At 48.1% G+C, this 17,527-nt stretch overlaps 1 protein-coding gene across 1 annotated transcript in view; it reads left to right on the top strand.

The window, feature by feature from the left end:
- Window positions 1-3,783: 3,783 nt before the first annotated feature.
- KCNJ10 (potassium inwardly-rectifying channel, subfamily J, member 10) overlaps window positions 3,784-17,527 on the top strand; it is a 49,951-nt gene continuing 36,207 nt past the window's right edge. Inside the window, exon 1 of the mRNA XM_006861637.1 lies at window positions 3,784-4,016. The gene's annotated coding sequence lies outside the window, so the exon portion shown is untranslated. The remainder of the gene's footprint in view (window positions 4,017-17,527) is intronic.

Here is a 17,527-nt window from a genome sequence, read left to right as displayed (position 1 = left end):
AGGCAACTGAAACTGTGGAATTGTGCCTCCAAAGAGAGTCCAGGGCATCAGTCAAATTTGGGCATCACTCAGAGGTAATAGTTAGAACTATGGAAGTGAGGCAGTGGAAGTGGCAGTAGGCTTGGGTGTGTAGGGACTGTGGAGGAGATGAAGCTGGAATGGCATCCTCTCCAGGTCATGGCCATCCTTCTGTTCCATGGTAAAGAGCTTGGACTTGACATATAGACAATTGGCATTCATCAGCCTTTTAAACCTGGAAGTGACACAGTCAGATTTGTGTTTCAGAGAGAAGGTACATTGCTGGTGTTGAATTATTTTTAAATTAAGGAATTCGTGATCTGAAGGATTATTAGAGTGGAGAAAAACTGGAGGTAGGAAGCTGTTGCAGTAATTCCGGTGGGAGGGGATGATGTTCAAGACTATAACAGTGGCAATGGTACAAGGAGGAAGGATCGATTAGAAAGGTGATGTCTTTATTAGTCAAGTAAGATGAGATGAGAGATGAATCTAGAATGGCTACCATGTTTCTGGTTATGCGATGGTAGTGCACTCACAATAAAGAATAAATGAAGAGGAGCACTTTGGGAGCAAGATTACATGCTCTACTCAGATATATTGAGTTTGCAATGAACATCCAGGTGGGCTGGAGAAATTGACACATGGGTGGTAGTTGAGACCAAATGCTTGGGTGACATTTTTTTTTTTTTTTTTGGAAAAGAAAAAGTGCACTATAAATTCCTGCATGAGTCATTACAGTCTTTTTTGTTTTTCATCTGTGGTGTCCTCATGTCTATTTTGGATTTCCCCCCAGAACCTCCAAATCCTTCTCGAGCTCAAAATGTCCAGACTGTGCTGCTTCCCCCACCATGCCCTCTCTTAGGGATCTCTTCGATGTCTTAGTTCTAATATCTTAACTCATACCAGACATGATCAGAGCAGTTTGCCAGTTCCCCTCATCCCTTGAGCTTTAGAAAGAGGGAGATTAGGACTTAAAGACAAGGTGAGAGATAGTTTCTACATACATTGTTCTGAGCTGTTATATTTCTCTCCTTTCAGAAGAGTTATCAAAAGAAGAACCTATACTTGACAATATTTCCTTACCCTTTGTACCTGATTCCCATTTTGATCACTCTTCTGTAACTGTCCTGAAATGTCATTGGTGACTTTTTTATTGTCAAATCCAGCACCTTCTAACATTACTAGAATCTCCTCCTAACAGTCTTTCTTCCCTGACTCTTATTACTCCCCACTCTCTGTCTCTTTCCTGCTTTTTTGGGAAGATTCTCTTTCACTTTGCCCCCCTCCTTCCTCACGCTCTAAATGCAGGCATCCTTCACTTTCTGTGCCCAGTTCTCTTCTCTCCTTTGTGTAGTCTTTGTTGGGCGCTCCCCTGCTCTGAAGGCTTCCAGTTACTCCACCCTGGCAGCAATTACCTCCTTGTCTCTCTAGCCCTGACCTTTCTCCACACCTTACAGTGTAGATTCCTAGCCCCGGACTCATCACTCCTGGGCCTCCACTCTAGTCTCAACATGCTGGCTTCCTCTCTGGGTTTCCCTGTGTGTATTAACAACCTCTCAGTTCCCCTCCTCACCCAGCTGAAGACCCTAGTGTGACCTCTGAAGCCATGTCAAATTGGTCCCAACTTTTTTTTGGTTTTCTTTTGATTTTTCTGCACTCTAAGCCATTTGCTCTGTTCTGATTTTCATTGTGGAGTCCTGGTGTGGTGCTGTAAGGTAAGCACTGGACTGCTAACCACCAGGTCAGTGGTTCAAACTCACCACCAGCTTCTCCTTGAAAACCCTGTACAAGGTTGCTGTGAGTTGGAACCGACTTAATGGCACTTAACAACAACAACAATATGGTGAACAAAAATGGAGAAAGTAATTGTTTCAGCTATAATGCTAACGGTAGGAGGTTTTTGGACAAAACCCTTGGAAATCCTATTCAGGATCTCTTTGAGTCAAAATCAACCCAACAGCATTTAACAACAACAACAATTTTCATTGTTGCCATCCTGGTTTGGGCTTTCATCTCATGTCTATAGTTTTAGCAACAACTTCCTATCCAGTCTGCTTGCTTACTGTTTTTACTTTATTCTAACAATCTTGCTCACTTCCAGATGAATCTTCCTAAGATTCTGCTATAGTTTTTTGCTCTCCATTGTCTATAGAAGCTTAAAGTTGAAGGTGAACCGGCACAGCTTTATGATTAATCCAGTTCTTCCGTCCAGTACAAACACTAAGCCTGTGGTGTCTCACCGTCAGCCCCGTCTCCTCTATCCTCCTGTGTCCCCAAATCAGAATTCTTTAAAATGCACATTTATCCCTTTTATGACTTTGAGAGGTTAAACTAAGCTAAACTGTCAAGTTTCATTGCCCTCCCCCTCAAATTTGTTATTGTTGTTAGGTGCCATAAAGTCTGTATCAACTCAGAGCTACCCTATGCAACACTTGCCTGATTCTGCGCCAGCCTCACAATTGTTGCTACCCGCGAGCCCATTGCTGCTGCCACTGTGCCAATCCATCATTTATATCAACTCAATCTGGTAATGCAGAGTCCTGGTGTGGCACTGCAGGATAATGCGCTGGACTGCAAGGTCAGTTTGAGCTTCAAGGTCGGCGGTTCAAGCTGGCCAGCTGCTTCTCGGAAACCCTATATAGGGCCACTATGGGTCAGAACCGACTCCACTGCACTTAACAACAACATGGTGAACAAAAATGGAGAAAATAATTATTTTCTTTTGTAATAAATGCTAAGGGTCAGAGACTGTGGATAAAAACCTCTCAAAACATAAATTCAGATCATGAAAGAAGCTCTTAGAACAGTTTGCTACTGTTTCCCAAGCAGATTTGTATTTTCATGTGTCCCATGAGTCCTGGTGTGGCGCTGTGGGATAAAACACTAGGCAGCAAGTCGGCTTGAACCACAAGGTCGGCGGTTCAAACTCATCAGCTGCTCTTTGGAAACCCTATACAGGGTTGCTGAGTCGGAACCGACTCCACAGCACTTAACAACAAATGATTTTACTTACGCAGTTCCCTCGATCTTAAATACCCTTCCCAACACCTCTCAGTTCCAGAATCCTCTGCATCCTGTAAGGTCCTTATCAGAGGCCATCTCTTCCCTCCCACACCTGCCGGGACCCCCCTGAATAGAGTGAAGGTTCCCTTTCTGCAGCTTCCATAACCTCGGGTGTTCATCTTATCCAGATGTAGCCTCTGCAGGCGGGGACGACTTTCTGTGCAGTTCGCACCCAGCACAGCTCCTGGGATTTAGGAAACGGTGAATAACACTGCAAAAGCCTTGAAGGATACAGCTCTGAACCCTCCTCCCTCAGCCCAGCCCCAGTCCTCTCAGTCTCCCTCGTAGGCGCTGCCAGTAGGGCTATAGAGCCCGTAGGGAATTGATTTCCACCTCATTAACTCCGCAGAGTCCCGCCCCCGCGGTTCCTCTCTCCTTCCCCAATTCCGACAGGACTGCCTGCCTTTTCTTCCTTCTTTCTTCCCATGCTATCTTGTCTGCTCAACTTCTATAGCGTCGCGTAACTTTTCATCTCTCTTTCTCCCTGGGTCTGTCTGGGTCTCTGTCTTTGGGTGTTTCTCTCGTCCAGAGTTTCCACCCGTCTGGGTCTTCGCTTCCTTGCCCCCTGCGCCCCACCCCCTGCCCATCCCTCCAATCCCCGTGAGTCGGGCCTGGCGCTCCACTCTGCCATTGGTTGGTCCAGAGCCCTCCGCCCCTGCCCCGCCGGGCCCCCCTCCGCCCCCCTCCATTCACATCAAAGTTTGGCTCAGGCGCTGCGGAGGGAGGGGGCGGCCCGACCCGGCCCAGCTCTGCCCCCGGCCGGCCCGACCCCGGCCCCGGCCCCGGCCCAGCCCTTATCTGATCCCAGCTCGGGGTTTAAGAGTCTCGGCCCTGCCGGTCGCACGACTCCGTTCCTTATTCCTGGCCTCCCCGTCCGTCCGTCGGTCCCGCTGCCCCGCGGCCCAACTGAGGGGACACTTTACCCTGGACTTAAGGTAAGACTCTGGCCCTGAAGGAGTGCTGCCACCCCGGCCGGGGTCCTGTCCACTTCACCTTCCGGAGACATCGGGGGTCCACACCTCCTTGATCTGACTGCTTTCAACTGTATCACCCTGTTCTCCGGCTTCCCGCCCCAAAGAGACCCTTTCCCTGAAGGGAACATTACCTAGGCAGGTTACATCAGTCCTCTAGACTAACTAGGGAGGGAGCTTCCCTGCTGCCCCCTTGCACTGTATTGCTTCATAGCTCCTCCAGCAAGTACACACAGGACTTCAGGGCTCGCCCCCTCCTCCAGTAGCCCCAGGTTACTCCCACTCCCATGCCCAGCCCCTTCCCCTCCCCACACCATGGCACACACTGTCATCCATAGATCATTTGTTCACCTAGGGGAACACAGCGCCCCCTGCCCCAGGCTCTTTCCTCCATTTGGACTTGGCTCCTATTTCAAGACCCTTCATCACAGCTATCCCCCTCTTCAAGCTGTTTCACACCGAGACCCCCAGGAGGAAAGCATTGGCAGTAGGAAGGACAGACCCACTAGATTAGGGCCTCCTCCCTTCACCGGGAATGGAGAGAGGGGACCTGAATTAGGAAAGAGATGGTTGCAACTCCCTGATCTGGGGACAACCCGGAACCCCAGACTGGGAGAAATTGGGAGAGGGGCCTTTGGGGTCTCGAGATTTCATTCCAGTAAATGAAATCTCACAGGCAGGGGGAGGCAGATGGGGACACAGGAGTGGTGAAGCCAGGACAAATTTGGACCCAAATTTAAGGTCAGGTCTTAAAGTCTGATGGAGTTGCTTATCAATACAAATTCTGACTAAAGAGTTTTGGGCAGTCTGCTCTTGCTATAGTATTTGAATATCCCCTACCCCAACTGCCCCTGCTGGGACTGGTTTCCGTAGTTCTGACAGGCAGGGATATGTTGATGAGCCATGTGGTACCCTCTGTGAAGGGTGTTCCCTGGTGGGGTGCTGAAGAGAGCTGGAGTGGGTATCAAGACACAAGCCGCAGGAGATGGCCAGCATCCACCAGAGCTCCTTTGGTTTCCTCCTGAAAAATCTCCAAGGAGTTCCAAACATGTTCCTAGTATGATAGTGGGCATTATTCCATGGTGAGGGGTTGAACTTGCTAATTCCTCAGAGTGTAGGTGGGAGACCAAGTCTAGAAGGAACAGGTGTCCTGGCTCAGAGCTGGTTCTCCAGGGAGGAAGAAACAGGAGGAGGAGGACTGGAGGCATCATGCCAGGAAGAGGGGCCAGGGCTAGTCTACAGAGGCAATAGGCATGGCCCAGGCAGTGCCAACTCCCTTTTCCCCGCCCACCCCCCCTACAGTCCTTTGGTAGTGGTGGTGGTGAGGGAAGGAGGGAGGGGGCGTTGGGGGCTGATCTGGGCCAGTCCAGCCTCCCAAAGCCCTTGCCAATCTGGGTCCTGAAAGGAACTGCTGTTTTCTGAGCCATCCCCCCACCCCCCACCCCAGAGCTGGAGCAGCCAACTTGTCTCTGTGGGTATCAAATGGCAATGACTCCACTGAGTGTGTGTGTGTGTATGTGTGGGTGTAGCAGGGTTAGGGTCCCATTCCTTCTGTGGCTCTAGCACAGAATCGCACTGCTGTCTCTACCCTGAGGAAAAGACATCTCTGTCTCAAATCTACCCATACCCAGTCTATGGGGACATGTTTGTTGCTGGAGGAATTCGTTGTCTGCCCACTGGCATCCTCCACCACGTCTCTGAACCATGCCTTGTGTTCCCTACCTGCACCATTGTGCATGAGCTCTTTTACAGCTCCGGCTTTGTTCAGGAGCTTGGCTTGGACCAGAAGGAGAGGGGCTGGTAGAAGACCCAGGGGCCTTCCTTCCTTTGTCCTCTCTAAGGATCAGAGATGCTGGGGCACTTCCAGCTAGATGGATTCAGAAAGAATCCTCTAGGGTCATCATGGAATTGGTGGGATGAAGAGTTTAGGGCTCTGGTGTGGGGTGGGGGGCATGCAACAAGGAGGCTCCTGGGTTTTCAAGCAAATATTTGGTTTCTGCACTTGAGAAGCACATGGTGGGAGATGAAAAGACATTGGGCACCAGAGCCCCTAAACCTTTTTTGCCAAAGGCTATTTAGGATGGAAGGGAAAAACCTCCACTCTCACTCCCCCGCCCTTTCCCGGCCTAGATTCTTCTCTTGCCTAACTGGTCAGTGCTACTGTCCAGGCTGGGGCCAAGCTGTGTAGGGTGGCAGTGAGGCCCTGGAAGGGAACAGAAAGAAGTGAGATCCAAGGCATACCACTGAGATCAGACTGGAGGGAGAGGAAGGAGTGATCTGGGATCCCAAGGTTTTAGTACCCAGTGAAGGGTTGTTGGTTGGGGCAACTCCCAGAAATGAGAGCTTTTCACGTTTACCAAATTACACTGTTTCTCCCACAGGCTGAGTCCAATGTTGCCCCTTTTTCACTGGAGTTGCTACCATTCTTCATGGGAAGAGTGCATCCTGGGTGGCCCCTCTTCATCCCCTCCCCCCATCAGAATCTTGAAAGGGCAAAGAGAAAGGAATTGTGGGAAAAACCTTTCTGTGGGTGTCTGACAGCCTGGAGCCTGGATTTGAGGTGGTGGGAGAAGGGAGGGACTGGCTCTGGAATGTGGGAGAGAAGGAAGGACGGAACTGTGTAGTTTGGAGAAAGAGACTGGAGAAGCAGGGGTTGAGAGATATGAATTAGGATTTCAAGCCTTTAAAAACTGTATAACATGGAAATGGCATGTGTGGCCATTCTGAAGCTCTTCCAATAGCAGAAGACCTAGGGAAATGGCCTTCTGCTATTGGAATAATTTAAGTTAGATTTCAGGAAGCACTTCCCATCAAAGGAATGTCATCTGGAATTTTATAAGCCCACCTTCTCCACCCCAACCCCCACCACCACCACCACCACCACAAAGAAGCCCATCATTAAGGCCATAGAGAAGAGCTGCCATGCTCAGGGGCTTAGAGACTGCTCCAGGGCTCCTGTCTGCTCTGGGTGTCAAGGGAATTACCTGATAGGTCTTAAGTATAAGAGCATGGTTTTGTAGCCAAACTGGTTAGGTTTCAATCCTGGTTTTACTTCCCAAGTCACCTCATCTTTATAATGGGGCTAACAATAGTTGTGAAGACTAAAAATAAATTTTAGCGAGTAGAACACCAAAAGCTAACCCCCTTGCCACCAAGTTAATTCCAACAGAATAGAACTGCCTATAGGGTTTTCAAGGCTGTAGGATAAGTGCTCGACCACAATTTGAACCACAAGGACGGCGGTTCAAACTCAGCAACTGCCCCTCAGAAACCCTATACAGGGTCACTATGAGTCAGAACAGACTCGACGAGGGCACTTAGCAACAACAACTATATTTATGGAAGCCAATTGCTACATCTTTCTCCTAAGGAATAGCTAGTGGGTTTGAACCACCAAACTTTTGGTTTATAATTGAGTGCTTAACCACGATGCCATCAGGGTTTCTTAGCATGTAGAAAGTAAAGTTTAACTTGCTTGCACTTAGCGTATTTCCTGCTCTCTGACTGTATCCTTATATCTTCCCAGGGTCCTGGGCCTTGTCCAAGCCTTACATGGTGGTGGTTTCTGAGGTTCTGTGGTAGCTCTTTACATCTTCCTAGGGTCCTGGGCCTTGTCCAAGCCTTCCATGGTGGTTTCTGAGGTTCTGTGGTAGCTCTTTATCCTCCTCCTCTTGATCTTGGTGCAGCGCACTCTTCTAGAGTTGGGGATGATGGGGGAATTGTAAAGAAGAGTAACATGTGACTTCTGTCTTTATTCCTACAAGCTGGTTATTCCAATAGGCTGGCCACCTCCTGAGGCCAGGTCTCTACACCTATAACCTTTTCTTTCTATGGGTTTCTTCCAGGCAGATATCTGTCTTCAATTTCAATTCAATAAATGTGAACCGAGCTGTCAAGATTCCCCAAAATAGTCTCTTTTCCTATTCTCAGCAACTTTCTCTTTCGTCCAAGACAACTTCCCTTTCCCCCCACTGTGCTGCCAGTCTCTCTTCCCCTCCTCCTCTTTTCTGTTCCTCTCTCTGTTCAGGTTTCCCCCACAACTTTTCCCAGCCTTCCTCTTCCTTTATCTACCGATTAGCTTGGCCTAGGTGCCCGCAGCAGCCTCCTTAATTGCCTCTCTGACTCTCATTCCTTCATTCCCTCCATTTTTGCCACTGTGGAATAATCATTGAAATTGTCATCGTAAATCTTCAGATTGATTGTGCCCCTTCCCTTCCCAGACACTCATGTTGACATCAGATGAGACCCTCTCACATCACAGTCTCCAAGAAACATTATGCCTTTTCCCTCTATTTCTTGCAATACCTCCCTCTAGAATGGCCCTCTTCAGACTTTGTTCTGGGAAGTATCTTCATTCATATTCTCTGAGCCACATGTCTGCTTTGCATCTCATACAGGCCATTCCATTTCCCATCCCTGCTGTAAATCTCCATCTTCTTTATTTTCCTGTTTGCTCTGTCATCTTGTAACCCCTTCTTCTCTGCATCTTCCTTGTACCTTGGGTCTATTATTTTAGCTGGGGCTCATTGGTGACACTGGGAGTGACAGCCTGTCTTTTTCATTAGACAAGGGGGATCCTCTAGGGTATGGTCTATATCCCCCATCAGATTGATGGGGAAGGGGGTCCCTGAACCAAGGTATCTCTTTTCTCTGTGAACCTCTAGGCACCCCGCAAAGGGTTTGGCTCCTAGGACAGATGGTTCCAGAGAAATCTTCCGGACTGCTAATTCTTGGGAAGGGAAAGACCTCTGACTTTATGAGGCTTATGTAAGCTTTCTGAAGTAGGGTGTTATGTAGACACTACTACTCAACTCTCTAGGTTGGAAACCTCAAGCAAAACCCTTTCCTACCAACTCAACTTAAAAGCAGACCCTAGATCTTAAAAGCAGCAGATCCTACAACTCCCAAATTCCAGTCCTCTCAGCATAGCTGGCCTAAACACAAACAAAACTTGTAAATGTCCAGACCCTTGGTACCCCATCCTACAGAGCCTCTGTCTTCCTGCCAAGTAGGTCTGACTCCAATCAGATGCTACGTTTATCAGGAGAGATTGGAAGTGGGGAGGAAAAAAAGGTCAGAGTCCAGTCTGAGGCAGCCCGGTTGTCTTGAGTGTACCTCTGAGCAGTGGCTGCAAGTTGGGAGAGCTGTGAGACTAGCACCCAAGTGAGGTGATGAGGATGAGATGTCCTTGGGACTGTCCCTCTCGACTCTACTCCTAATCTCAGTCCTAAACTTCTAGACCTAGACACCCACCTTGTCTTCATATCAGAGTCTGCCTGGTTGACCTTATGATCAAAAAAAGATCGGCAACTGGCAGGAGGAAAGGAAGAATATATTTGAGTCTAGAGCAGCTGTTCTCAAAGTTTTTGACCTCAAGACCCCTTATTCTAAAGGAATCCTGAGATCAAAGATTTTTGAAGACTCTGAAGGGCTTCTATTTAGGTGGGTTTGATCTATTGATATCTACCAAGTTACAAATGAAAATCGAGAAGACTTCTCATTTTCATTCATTCCTTTATAAATAACAATAATGAACCTACTGCATGTTAATGTAAATAATTTTTAAAATGAAAAATTACTGTTTTCCAAAACAGAAAACAAAAACAAAAACAGGTTCATAAGAAGAGTGGTAGTGTCTTACATTTTAGTAATTCTCATTAATGTCTGACTTAGATGATAGTTGCTTTTCATATCTGCTTCTGCTTTAAAATGTAATATGTCTTGTAACCTCTGGAAAACTCTACTGAACACTCATGAAAGAATGAAAGGAAAAAGAATAAAAATACTGTGTTAGCAATATTATGAAAACAAGTTTAATCCCACAGAGCCTCTGAAAGATCAGGGACTCCCAGATCCTTGGACCATACCTTGAGAACCAACCGTGGGTTTAAAGGAACCTCAGGCAACAAGTTTGAAAAATCCCCGGGTCCATCTGATGATTCTGTTTGGTCTTCCTCTACTGCCTATAGTGTTTTGAATGCTTTTTAGTAAGGGACCAGTATAGGGTAGTGCTCCAGAGAAAGGACACGAGCTTGATGCTCAGTTCTACCACTAGTAGTTGTGTGTGACCAAAATAAATTATTAACATTTCTGTGCCTTACTTTTCTCATCTGTAAAATGGGATTTTTTTAAAGTGTCTGACATTTTAGAGTTGTTGAGCATGAATAATATGAGGTACTACTAAATCCCAGAGCCTTGACCTTGAATTCACTGTTCATTGGCCCAGAAGACAGGGAGGTGCAGGGGTAAGGGTCTCTGTAAATTCCTCCCATCTTACTGTGAGATGGCCACTTCTCAGTCCAGGGAGGGAAAGTGACTTGTGCAAAGTCCTAGGGAAAGTTAACAGGCTTGTTGGACTCTGAATCCAACAGGAAGAGTTTGGATAGCCTATAGTTTCCCCATCAGACTCTTTGTCGTGGGGAGGGGGAGGGGGGAACAAGGTCCTGAGAGGAGAAGGAAGCAAACCTTACCTTTTTCACAGCAATCGCAAGTGAGTCATCCAGGACCTATAGTAGCAACACAACAGGAAGCCTAGAGGGCAGACAGCAGGGAGAACTTCCTGACAACAGTAACTGAAAAGAGGACAAAGAAAATCATGAGAAGGTATCTTAAGCCCAGAACAATTTTCTGTCTTGTCTTTTGGGAATTAGTTCTATAAGGTGACTCCCTTACCCAAGGTGCCCTTTCCCTAGGGGGTTTAGGTTTACTGACCCAGGCTGAGGAAGTTTGGATAATACTAATTCCCATGTGATGTCTCTTCCCTGCAACCCTTTCCCAGATCATCACCCTGCTCTCAGCTCACCCCTCACTTCAGGCCCAAGACAACCCGCTCTCCTTTCCTCCTTTCCCACTCCTGTCAGTGCTGTGGTGCCACAGGGCAGAACATGGGAACGGTGGTGCTGAGGGTATTGATGGGGGCAGGGAATGGTGCTAGGCAGGAGATGAGGTGGACATGAGGGATGGACACACTCACTGGGGAAGGTCCTGACTCTTGGTCCTTCAGGTAGAAGGCTTTAGAAGAGTCCACATGGGGAAGGGATTCTTGTCCCAAATCACGGCTCCCTCCTTCCCCTGCTTCACTCGCTTTCTCAGCCTCTGAACACACAGCAGGGGGAAGACAAAAGGGTATGACTTCAAGGAAGAAGCCCAAATACCCCAAATCATGTCCATAACCCTTTCTGCATCCTGGGGTTCAGCTCCTACCCCAACCCTGACAACTCTGAGATACAACCTTCACTCCAGTTGTGTGGTCCCAGGCTTAGGTTTGAGATCATGCTGTCTATTGCTCCATTTACCTCTCCTACCCACACAATCCCCTTGAATAGATGGTAAAACTGAGGCAGGCTCAGACTGCCCACAAGCTTCTTTCTAGAGCTCAGACTGGGCCCAGGGACCTGGTCTTTCACAGCCCCTTCCTTCCCACCCTCATAGTCCCTGTGGCTTTTCCAAAAAAGTCCTTTCTAATGAGTGGCAGGCTTAGGGGGGGCCTGTTCTGGTCTCCCTCTCCTGCCTCCTGGGCCATACACCCAAGGGAGCTTGTGGGCTAAAAGCTGCTTTTCCAGCCCTGCCCCACCCCCTGCCTCCACTCGCCGCCAGCAGCCCCCCAGCTCCCGCCTCTGGGCTGTGGGACAGGGAGAGGGCTGAGGGGCTGGCTCTGCATACTAATGTCCTGCCCATTGTCAAAGCCCCTTTGTGCCAGTGAGCTCCATTGAGGCGGCTCTGGGGCGGGCACAATGGGGGCTCTGTCCCCGAGTTCCCCCAAACAGTCACCTGCTTTCAGAACCTCCCCCTACTGCCACCCGCCCCAGTGTCCGGAGAGCCCAGAGTGCTGGGGGGAGTGGGCCCAAGTCCATGGGGGATGGGCAGGAGGTGATCCCCCCCACCCACCCACAAACTGCCTAGACAGACTGAGGAGATGGGGCAACCAGAGGGGAGAAGTTTGGGATCCCAAGGGGCAGAGGCAATCTGTGATGGCATTGGAATGCAGGTCTGTGAGGCCTGAGAAAAGGAAGGGGCAGAGAAGCCTGCCCACTCCTCAGCTCCACATGCCTGGGCAGGGCCCAATGCTGCCCATGTCCCCTCCTCCTCCACCACAGGGACACACTTGGACTCATATATGCAGAGACACACAGGTACACGCTCTTCTATGCGGCCCCACACACAGCTCCCATCCATACGCCCAAGCAGATGTGCCCAAACAGCATAGTGACCCAGGCAGGTGCACGTCCATGCGTATGCACCTGCACACCCCGCCTCTACCAGCCTCAGGCGTCAGGGCACCATCCCCCCTGCCCTCGCTGCCCCCTGCTGCTCTGACACAGGTTATAACAAGTTTGCACTTGTTGTGACCTCAAGAATGTGGCCCTGGGGCGGGGAATGTCCTGCTGCCCCTGACCGAACCTGCTTATAAGTTAACCATGGACATAGCCTCCACTGAACTCTGAGCACAGCTCCCCACCTTCACTAACCGCAGAGAGTTGGGTAGACCAGGACCCTGACCCAGGGCTGAGCCAAACATACTGGGCAGGAGCTACATGGGAGCGACCAAATCCCAACTTGCCCAGCACAGGCCCTGTGTGACCATCCTCCTCCTTGCCCAGTGTACCCAGCTCTAGTACAGCCCCCTCACAGCCTTGTGCAATAGATGGGACAGTTGTCATTTCCTCATTTTATAGAGAGACTCAGAAAGATGATACGACGTGTCGAGATAGTTCATTGCAAGGCTGGGACTAGAATACACGTCCCTTGCCTCTAGGTTTTCTTGTGCCACATCTCTTTGCTTTACTCAGCTGACCCGCCCCCATGTGGAATTTTAAGAGTTAACTTACCTACTTTCCTGGGAGGAATGGAGGTTATGATGGGGTTGCGGTGGGGAGAAGACTAACAGGTGCAGGGACCTTACATAGACGTCTGTGTCTAGAAAGAACCTCACAAGGTCACCTTGATCCTTCCACTCCCTCTAGGCAGGGTGAGCCTACCACCTTTCATTTCCTACACGCCCATCTATTGACTTTGAACCAAGGGAGAGAGACCCAGCAGTCTTCTTGGCTAGGCTTTAAGAGTTTGAGATCTTTACTGTTTACAAGGAATCCCTTGGTGGTGCAAATGATTAATGCACTGCTCTGGTAGCGTAGTGGCTACGAATCGGGCTGCGAACCTTAAGGTCAGCGGTTCGAAACTACCAGCCGCTCCGCGGGAGAAAGATGAGGCTTTCTACTCCCGTAAAGATTTACACCCTTGGAAACCCTGTACAGGGTCGCTATGGGTCGGAACTGACTCGACAGCACTTAACAACAACAACAACAACAACTAACCAAAAGCTTGGCAGTTTGAGTTGACCCAGAGGTGCCCAGAAGACAGGCTTAGTATTCTACTTCCAAAAAATCAGCCATTGAACACACTATGGAGTACAGTTCCACTCCGACACACATGATTTCACAAGTTGGAATCCATTTTCAGCAACTGGCCTTAGGTTTATTGACTGTAAGTCCTTTGTGATCCCTGACTCTGATCTATCCTGCTAATATTCCTGTGTCTGTATAAGATTAGGTAGGGGATGTCTATACCTCCCTTATCATTCTGGTCTTGGGTCTTCTGGCAGTCTGGCATAGAAAGACACAGAAGACCCACTTCGATCCCAGAGATCTGAGGGCTGACTACACAGTTGTGCTGGGACCTGGGGTGGTGGGTGGGATCACAGCTGCAGAAATGTTATTAGAGAGGGAACTAAGCTGCAATTTGTTTACTTATCTATAAATATCATTTAACACACATCTATGTCCATGAGATTTCCCTTAAGTCAGAAGTACACAGGAGAACTCTGGGCCCTCCTACTCCATCTCTGTCTGCCATTCCTTACCTGGAATGCTCCCCCTCTGGCTGCTGGTTTCTGCTTAAGCCTCTTCACCTATCTGACTTCTTCAATGTAGGAACACACTTGTCCCAGCTCTTATACTCGTCTGTGGTTCTTCTGTCTTCAGGTGACTTCTCCAAAGACTGGCAAAAGAGGCCTGCCCAAAATCTGACCTCAACCCTTCTTGTTGAACTTGATGGCAGTTAGTTACTATGAGAGAGAGTGAGAACACAGTGGAACACACCATCTCTAAATCTAATTCTGTATTTACTCAGTGGTTTCCAGCCACTCCATCCCCATCCTTCTCAAATGAAGAATGTGAATAAGGAATACATGGAAACTGGGGAGGACAGGTAGGGAGAATCTCTCCTCTAAACTTCTCTGCTCTTCACGTATGGAACCACGAGCCCTGAGAAGGAAAGAGCGATGAGGAGATAGCAGACAGGGAAGGTATCTCCATTTCCTGAATACATATGACAGGTACTGGGCACCATCTCTACCAGCACCAGTAAATCTGTGCTGACATTGTATATTGGGTAATCTGACACTGCTGATCTAAAATAACCTCTGTTACTACTGTAATCTTGAGAAAGTTACCCAACTTTTCTAGGCCTTGACTTCCTCTTTAGTAAAACGAGGGGATTGAACTGGATGACAACAAAAGACCTCCTGGTACTAATATACGGTGGCGAGATGAAATGCACACACTTTCGTTTAAGCAGTTCTTGATTTAGCTTAAGAATCCTGGTTGAGTGATGGGTTAAGCATTCAGCTACTAACCACAAGGTTGGTGGTTCAAAGACACCAGCCGCTCCATAGGAGAAAGATGAAGCAGACTGTTTCTGTAAAGATTTATAGCCTTGAAAACTCTACGGAGCACTTGTAGTCTACCCTATAAGGTTGCTATGAGTAGAAATTGACAACAGTGGTTTGAGTGGGTTGGGTGTCAACTTGCCATGTCACCTCTTACTTACAATCACGCTGGGCACGTTAGCTAACCTCTTCAAGTCCATGCCTCTAATAAGAAAGCAAAAAGAGTCCTTGTGGCATAGTGGGTTACGTGTTGGGCTGGTAGCCGCAAGATCAGCAGTTCAAACCCACCAGCTGCTCCTCGGGAAAAAGAGGCGGCTTTCTGCACCTGTAAAAATTTACAGCCTTGGAAACCCTACACAGGGTCGTTATGAGTTGGAATCAACTCGATGGCAGTGGTTAATAAGAGGGCTATGGTATCGCTGACCTCACAGGCAGGACAGGATGGTGTGGTGCTGTGAACACAGCACAAACCTGGCATGTTGGAGGGCTGAGACAGAGGAAGTTCACTGTGTTGTAGGAACACGGAGGAGGGGCAGTAACCACATTGTGAAGGGGGAACCTGGGAAGGCTTCCTAGAAAAAGTCATCCAAGCTGGAGCCTAGAGGAGGAGTAAAAATTAACTAAGCAAGTGTAGAGGGAAAGAGTGTTCCATGGAAAAGCCCCATTATTTGCAAAGTGCAATAATAATTTGCTTAGGCAGCAGCAGGAAATTTTTAGCTTAGCAGGAAGCTCTTCCTGGGTAGAAGGCATTCCCTAGGTAAAAGAGGGTAGGTTTCTTTGGTTTCTATGGGAAAGAGTAACATCTTCAAGAACTGAGAGATGTTTAGTATGGTGGGAGGGTAAAGTAGGTGTATGAGAGGAAGATGATAGAAACTGGAAACATCAGAAGAGGCTGAATTATAGACTGTCCCACCATGATTCTAGGGGCATTAGTGATTGATGCACGAGGTTCCTCTTTTTGCCCTCCATCTTCCTTTTCTTAATTTTCTTTCTGCCTTTCTCCTAAGACTCCATCTTCCTGTCCTTAGGTTGGTCCAGGGAGAAGCTCCAAATCTAGAGTTTTCACATTTGCAGTTTTCTGCCTCTTTCCTTTCCCACTATGAAATAGGGATTTTAGATTTCTGTGAAACAGGACATTCTAGATTTCTGGCAAGGAGATTCTCTGCTAAGCATGTGTACCCTTGTGGACCTCAGTATCTGGCTATCATCACTATAGAATGTTGATGATAGTGGGGCTGAAGGCAGCTTGGAGTGAGGACTGAGGGAAACTAGGGAAAGATGGGCTAATGCATTGGACTGCAAAGTCAGTTTGAACCACAAGGTTGCCTGTTTGAGCTCATCAGCTGCTCCTTGGAAACCCTATACAGGGTCACTATGGATCAGAACCGACTCGATGGCATTTTACAACAACAACAACAGCCTAGAATAAAAGTTAATGGGGAGACTGAATCAATGCCCCCCAAGTGTCCAGAACTTGAAGCTGCAATAGAAAACTCAGGAAGAATTTCCCAATAATTAGGTATGTCATACACTGGAAAGGAGCCCTGGTGTCTCAGATGATCAAGTGTTCCACTGCTGACTGAACGGTGGGATGTTCGAATCCACCCAGAGGCACCTTGGGGACAAGACTGGCTATCTGACTCTGTGATAATTATAAGCAATAAAACTCTCTGGGGGTAGTTCCACTCTGTCACATAAAGGTCTTTATTAGTCAAAATGGACACAATAGCACCTGGCAACACACACATACTTGAAAATGGATCTGAGGGAAGACAAAGTCATGTGGAATATCAATCCCAGAATTCTTTTCAATAAAAATATACCTAGCCAGGAGAACAAACAAGATGGCGGATCGGGTGGACGTGTAGCAGAGAGCTCCGCCTACAACAACACAGAATACCCGACTAAGCAGGCTCAGGGGCTGGTCCCAGAACTCTGAACCACATATGAAGGAATATTTAGAAGGTTGGAATACTCACAGCTGGGGGAATTTCTTGGCAGAAGCAAGAAATCTATTGCTTTCTAGTCCGGGATGCTCGGCTGCTCCAGGAGCCGCCATCTTGGGTGAGACCACGTGGGGGAAAGATCGGAGCGGCCACAGACGCCTGGCAGAACCGCTGAGATAAAGGTGTGGACATGCTTTTCTTTTGGTGTCTGTTCATTGTTCCCTTGCTGTCTCTGCACCTCCATTCTGGTGACTATAGGGGTGCCTGAGCTAGTGGGTGCCCCAGCCCCACCCTCGGAGGGTTCTACTACGCATGCACACAGATCTCCTAGAAATTTAAAGAGACACTTTCCAAACCAAATGGCCACAGCCGTCCCGGAACTGTTTCTAACTAGAAAAAAGGCCTGAACGGGGATTGTGGAGCAGGACAAGCAGACAAAAGAGGAAATAGGCTGAAAATTAAACCCTAAGTTACGTCAAAATGACCAACAGTGGTATCTTGAAACTTCTCCGGAAGAAGAGTGAAAAGGGAAGCCCATCTCCTGATCACATCTACCTGGTGGCATTCAGAAAGCATTAAAAATACCAAAATACACACCCATTTAAGTATTAAGGCCACAGATAACTCCTGAAGATGCCCAAAAAACAGAAGCAGATGACCATATCTACACATGTCCAGAAACAAGATAAAGTGACTGAGGAAAATGAGCTGGAAGGAAAACTACACTCCATACTGGAAGATGGGCAGGCTTTGGAAATGCCTGAGAAGGAATTCAGAAAAATGATTATAAAAGGTATCAAAACACTATACAATGCAGTTGAGAAAAAAGGAAGAAGTCAGGAAAGTGCTACAGGAACAATCAA

Source organism: Chrysochloris asiatica, unplaced genomic scaffold (genome assembly GCF_000296735.1).
Source record: "Chrysochloris asiatica unplaced genomic scaffold, ChrAsi1.0 scaffold00042, whole genome shotgun sequence".
NCBI classification, from domain to species: domain Eukaryota; kingdom Metazoa; phylum Chordata; class Mammalia; order Afrosoricida; family Chrysochloridae; genus Chrysochloris; species Chrysochloris asiatica.
This window is presented reverse-complemented; position numbering and strand designations above follow the sequence as displayed.